This window comes from Nanorana parkeri, unplaced genomic scaffold (genome assembly GCF_000935625.1).
Source record: "Nanorana parkeri isolate BGI_ZX_2015 unplaced genomic scaffold, ASM93562v1 scaffold1475, whole genome shotgun sequence".
NCBI classification, from domain to species: Eukaryota; Metazoa; Chordata; class Amphibia; order Anura; family Dicroglossidae; genus Nanorana; species Nanorana parkeri.
Genome location: NW_017307743.1, coordinates 201,353 through 208,613, shown reverse-complemented (window position 1 = coordinate 208,613; position 7,261 = coordinate 201,353).

The window sequence follows — 7,261 nt, the reverse complement described above, 5'->3', positions numbered from 1 at the left end:
CCCCCCCCCCTCCCTCCCTCCCTGCCTTCCCCGCCTTCCCCCTGCCTTCCCCCTGCCAGAACGAGGAGGAATTTATTTTACACTTTACAAACGATCTTCCCAAAGTACACGGAGCAGACAGGAAGACTTACTGTGAGCTGCTCCACACCACACGGCACGACACAGGTCACAAGCCAGCTACAGCCCAGAACAGTGGGCGGGGCCAGGACGGACAGTACACCAGACGGACCAGAAGTCTCTTCCACTAAACGCTGCTTCTTTGCAGGGACGCATCTCTCCCCATCCTGCCTGCACTAGCGGCAGCCGTGCGGGCTGGACACGGGTGCCGTGAGTTAAATTAGCTCTGCTGTGGATAGGGCGAGTTAGGCAGCCGCGAGGCCCTCACGAGTGTGAGGCCTTAAGCGGCCGCTTTACTCGCCTAATTAAAGAGCCGCCTCTGCACAGATATATGTGCTTCCATTGTCTGTGTAGGAAAGGGACTATTCTCTGTAACTGAGTTGCAGGTCTTTGTGAAAATAGGTATTAACTGCTCTTCAAACTGTTTATAAAATCGGGCTGTGAACCCATCTGACCCAGGGGCCTTACTGATTTGTAGTGTGGATATTGCTTCTTTAATTTCCTTTTCTGAAAATATCAGGTTCATGTTTTCTCTGTCCTCGATATCTATTACAGCCAAATTTGCTTCTGTTATGTAATTCTTTATTTTTTCTTTATATTTATTTGTTGCCATATCTGCATACTTCCCTCGTATTGAATACAATGATGCATAATAACTTTGAAATGTTTCTGTTTTTTGAGGACGGAGAGTGTTTTATATTCCCCTCCCTATCTTTAATTCGTAATATATTAGCATTAAGGGTTCTTGGGTGTATTTTCCGAGCTAGTGACCTCCCGCACTTGTTACCTACTTCATAGTATTGTTTTTTATTTTTATCTCTATTGATTTATCATTTTGATGGTCTTTAATGAAGTTATTTATAGTGAGGTTTATCTCTTCTTTACAATCTAGGTTTTTTATTAAATTATCGTTTAATCTGCAAGTTCCCATACCTCTATTTCTATTCTCAACTTTTATGTCTGACCATAATATAGCAAAACAAACGACAAACGCACTCAACAATTTGTTACCAGTTATACAGTAAGGTGCACACGAAATGGGCTTTGAACAGTGGTACAGTAGAAAGGCATCATGGCACACTCACAAACCAGCATGTAAAACAACTTGTCTCACCACTAAGGACAACCTCTGTCATTGTCCTTAGTGGTGAGACAAGTTGTTTTACATGCTGGTTTGTGAGTGTGCCATGATGCCTTTCTACTGACCATAATATAGAGCCCATTTCTATCTCTGGGTCATAGTCCAATAGTCGCTGATGAATCCAAATATGGTCTATCCGGCCATATGTTCCATGGACCTGAGAGAAATAAGTATAGTCTTTTTTTGTGGGGTGTAATACACGCCATCCGTCCACTAGTCTCATATTATTCATTTTATCTTTAAGACTCTTTAATACCTCCCCTGGGGGGGAGGATTTACCTGTAGTATCAAGACTTTTATCGAAAATTAAGTTCATGTCACCCATCACCAACTTTTGGGTCTATTCACAAAAGGGTGAAGAGTTTGGAGAAGGCAGGAGAAGGGAACAATCCAGGACAACATAGCTGAACTGGAAAGTGAGCTGAATTGGAGAATTTTTCCAAATCGGCTATTTTGTCCTAGATTGAACACTTCTCCTGCCTTCTCCAAACTCTTCACCCTTTAGTGAATAGACCTGTTTGTACCTACCCCAAATTGTTCAAACCTACTCAGTATCCTAGTGCAAAAACTATGTTGTCCCTTATTCGGTGCATATATATATATATCGCCAGTGAATATGTTTGTTTAAAAAGAGTAAATTTGACAAACACAAATCTCCCCATCTCATCTAATCAATCTGTGCATTTTTGTGGATAGCTATCGAAACTCCTCTTGCTTTTTTGTCTGGGTGTGTACTATGATACCATTTCATGTAATTCCTATCTCTAATATCAGGGGTATCCCCCTTCTTAAAATGTGTTTCCTGTAAACATAAGATATCTATTTTTTTAATGAAAGTGATATAAAACCTGTGAACGTTTCCCTGGTGCATTAAGTCCCTTTACATTAAAAGTTCCCAATGCTAAATTATTCATTTCCTAATTATAGTTTCATTATTCATTATACATTTTACATATGACCTTTCCAATACATTCCCACTACCACATAAACATCCCATCTCATACAATATTCTCCATACATATGTACATTTCTTTTCATCTTGTATGTAGGACATTCCCTTAACGTCCCAAATTGACCGTACCAGTAAGCCCTATCAAAATGGGCTATACTGGGGTTGTTACGGCCGAGTGATCTGAGAAACCCCATGCGTCGCTGCACCAAATCGGTAAAGCAAAACAAACGACAAACGCACTCAACAATTTGTTACCAGTTATACAGTAAGGTGCACACGAAATGGGCTTTGAACAGTAGAACAGTAGAAAGGCATCATGGCACACTCACAAACCAGCATGTAAAACAACTTGTCTCACCACTAAGGACAACCTCTGTCATTGTCCTTAGTGGTGAGACAAGTTGTTTTACATGCTGGTTTGTGAGTGTGCCATGATGCCTTTCTACTGACCATAATATAGAGCCCATTTCTATCTCTGGGTCATAGTCCAATAGTCGCTGATGAATCCAAATATGGTCTATCCGGCCATATGTTCCATGGACCTGAGAGAAATAAGTATAGTCTTTTTTTGTGGGGTGTAATACACGCCATCCGTCCACTAGTCTCATATTATTCATTTTATCTTTAAGACTCTTTAATACCTCCCCTGGGGGGGAGGATTTACCTGTAGTATCAAGACTTTTATCGAAAATTAAGTTCATGTCACCCATCACCAACTTTTGGGTCTATTCACAAAAGGGTGAAGAGTTTGGAGAAGGCAGGAGAAGGGAACAATCCAGGACAACATAGCTGAACTGGAAAGTGAGCTGAATTGGAGAATTTTTCCAAATCGGCTATTTTGTCCTAGATTGAACACTTCTCCTGCCTTCTCCAAACTCTTCACCCTTTAGTGAATAGACCTGTTTGTACCTACCCCAAATTGTTCAAACCTACTCAGTATCCTAGTGCAAAAACTATGTTGTCCCTTATTCGGTGCATATATATATATATCGCCAGTGAATATGTTTGTTTAAAAAGAGTAAATTTGACAAACACAAATCTCCCCATCTCATCTAATCAATCTGTGCATTTTTGTGGATAGCTATCGAAACTCCTCTTGCTTTTTTGTCTGGGTGTGTACTATGATACCATTTCATGTAATTCCTATCTCTAATATCAGGGGTATCCCCCTTCTTAAAATGTGTTTCCTGTAAACATAAGATATCTATTTTTTTAATGAAAGTGATATAAAACCTGTGAACGTTTCCCTGGTGCATTAAGTCCCTTTACATTAAAAGTTCCCAATGCTAAATTATTCATTTCCTAATTATAGTTTCATTATTCATTATACATTTTACATATGACCTTTCCAATACATTCCCACTACCACATAAACATCCCATCTCATACAATATTCTCCATACATATGTACATTTCTTTTCATCTTGTATGTAGGACATTCCCTTAACGTCCAGCTGTGCTCTCGTCCCGCCACAAACCTATGCCCTTTTAGCCAGTTTTGTTTCAATTTCCCCCCCCCCCCCCCCCCCCCCCCCCCCAATCCATGCCCTCACTGACTCAGTGTCGCATGGCCTGAGTGGCCCGGGGAACATTCTGCCGGGGAAAGGGCAACAACTCTTATATCTTATGGCTCTCCCACTTTTCTTCCTCCAGCCCTCCCCCCTTTTCTCTGTCTGCACAGATGTCCATCCCTGCGTTTGTTGGTGAACCACTTGTCAAGTTCCCTCAACTCGCATTGTCTGTCCGGAGTGGTTCTTGGCACCGGCAGTATCTCAGAGAGGCCATTTCCTTCAGCCTAGCACCTAAGTCTCTGAACTCCTTTTTTAGGACACTCCATTTACCTCCTATTTTGTCATTGGTGGCGACATCATTATCGTGTATCTGGACTTTTCCAAAGCATTTCATACCGTGCCACATAAATGCTTGTTTTACAAGCTAAGGTCTATGGGCATAGATGAAATAGTGTGCACGTGGATAGAAAACTGGCTACAGGAACGTGTACAAAGAGTATCGGTTAATGGCACCTTTTCAGACTGGGCTGAGGTCATGAGTGGCGTGCCCCAGGGTTCTGTGCTGGGCCCCATGCTTTTCAACCTGTTTATTAATAATATCGGGGAGGGAGTGAATAGCCATGTCTCAATGTTTGCTGATGATACAAAAATTTGGGAGGGTAATAGACACTGACTTAGACATTGTAACATTACAGGAGGACCTGGATAAAATGACGATAAATGCAAAGTAATGCACTTTGGAGTTAAAAATAGGCAAATGGGCTATACAATTATGTGTATGCCACTAGGGAAGTCAGAAATGGAGAAAGATTTGGGGGTCATTGTAGACCACAGATTGAAGAATAGCTTGCAGTGCCAGGCTGCTGTAAACAAAGCAAGTAGAGTCCTGTCCTGTATTAAGAAGGGAATGTATTGCAGGGACAAGTCTTTAATGTTGCCACTTTATAGATCACTGGTTCGGCCTCATCTAGAGTAGGCGGTCCAGTTTTGGTCACCAATACTCAGAAAAGATGTCCTTGAGCTGGAAAAAGTCCAGCGGAGGGTAAACAAACTCATTAAGGGGTTGGAAGGCCAGAGCTATGAAACAAGGCTGTTAAAACTAAATATGTTCTCTTTGGAAGTAAGGAGATTAAGGGGGGACATGATTCTCTTGTATAAAATGTTCAATGGTGACAGCAACATTATTAACAAACTCTTTACGGTTAACCCCAAAACAAGGACTAGAGGCCACCACCAAAAATTGGTGGAGAAAAAATTTGAGCAAGGGGTTCTTCTCAATTAGAGTGGTTAAGGTCTGGAACTCAGCTAAGAGTGTGGAATCATTCAAGAAACTCTTGGATGATTTCTTTTGGAGACCATCACATACAGGGGTACAGGTACTGCTAAGAGCAAAATCACACATGGACTCATACACACGCACACACCAGCAGAACCGTAAATGCATACACGCAATAGGTTGGACTTGATGGACTTATGTCTTTATTCAACCTCAAATACTACGTAACTATGTAACTATGTAACTTAAGAAGATCAACTAAGGTGGTGGGATTTAAACATGGGGAGGAGGATGATAAGATAATATTATATGCAGATGATACGTTGATTTTTTTGGAAGATACTAACTACTCCTTGATAGAGGTTATGTTCATACTTTTAGATTTTGGGAAATATTCAGGGTTGGAAGTAAATTGGAGTAAGTCAATGCTTCTTCCCATAGATCCAATGCAGGACCCATTATCTGAGCAACTGCAACATGTACAAATTGTGGATTCATTTGTGTATCTGGGAGTTCGGAGTAAACAGTGTGATTATGTGGAAAATAATATAACACCTCTCTTGCAGAAATTTAGGAAACAATGTAATACATGGTGTATGCTCCCCTTGTCACCAGTAGGTAGACTCAATCTTATGAAAAAAATGTTGGATACCTCAGCTTGCTTATATACTGCATATTTCTCCATGTTGGATAACTCAGATTGTATTTAGGAGGATAAATGCAGTGTTTAGAAAGCTGATTTGGAGAAAGAAGCAATTGCGTTTCAAGTTAGAGATTCTACAGTATCCAAGGGGGAAAGGGGCATGGTGCTACCTAACCCATGGATATCATGTTTAGCTTCACAATTAAGACATCTAGTGGGGTGGCAGCAAGCAAGGCAAAGTTCGAAGGCTTATTCTTTTATTAAATACTTCTTTCAAGCAAAAGATCCCCTAATGGCCCTGGAGACAAGCCTATATCTAAAGGAATTTGCATTTTTGCCCACTATAAGACTGATTGGTAAAGTATGGAAGTCAACTAAAGGCCTGTTGAATATTGCTAGATTTACAACATATACCTACCCCAATATGGGAAAATAGGGAAATATTCAAAGTGGCTAAACTACAAGGTTTTGGAGTAGGGAAAAGAGCAGGGATTTTGACATTAGCACAAGTTTATGACAAAAGGTACGATGAGAACATTTCAGTCTCTACAAATGGAATGTTTGCTGCAGAACTCCCAGTTTTACAAATATCTACAATTGAGACATGCCCTTACAACACCTTCCGGTTAGTGATGTTTATATTGGCTCAAGTTTGATTATGGATAAACTATTTTAAGCAACTGTGACAATGAGGGGGATTTCAAGACTATATTCTGATCTTCTTCCAGAGGTGTTAGGTAAATCGCCCCTGAAATGCAGAGAAGGCTGGGAGGTGGATTTGGGACCAATAGAAGATAGTATATGGGAAAGAGGTGCTGCGAACAATCCAGCTGGTGTCAACGTCTGCATCCCCTAGGTTAGCACAATTCGATATCGTCAATAGGACATATAGGACCCCGGAGTTTCTGTTTAAATAGGATTAAGAGAGAACTCTAAGTGCCCAAAATGTGGTATTAAACCAAGGTCATTAATACATTTGTTGTGGAGGTGTCCAAAATTAAAGCGTTATTGGCATGAAATATTGAATAAATATATGTAATCTATGGGGTTTGGATTATTAATAACCCTTTGACTTGTACATTGGGTGTATATGAATCCTTAAACATAGAATATTATGAGAAGCTGGCCATTACGAGAGCTCTGTTTGTGGCTCATTGACTTATTGCATGTAAATGGATGTCGTCAGTGATACCTACTAAAGGGGAGTGGAGATAAGAACTTGAAAGGGTGGTTGCATTTGAGAAAATAATGTCAAAACATTGTGGCATTTTAGATAAGTACTGGAAAATGTGGGGAAAGTGGAATGCATATAGTGCCAATGTATGCATATGATATGGGAACTTTATTGCAAGTAGAAAACTATGTAAAGGAAAAGAGCGTGGTCAACTGTATTAACTCGTATGTGGATCTTTTCCTTTTGTTTCTTATAATCATCTTATTGAATCTCTCCTTTTTTTTGTTTTGTTTATTTTATTGGTTTGTTGTTGGTCTGGTTTTTTTTAAATGATCTGATATGATTGGAGTATATGTTATGTATATGTTTGTAAACTTTTAAAATGGATAATAAAAAGTATTAAAGTTGAAAAAAATATATACTTTATTACTGTTTATAATATATACA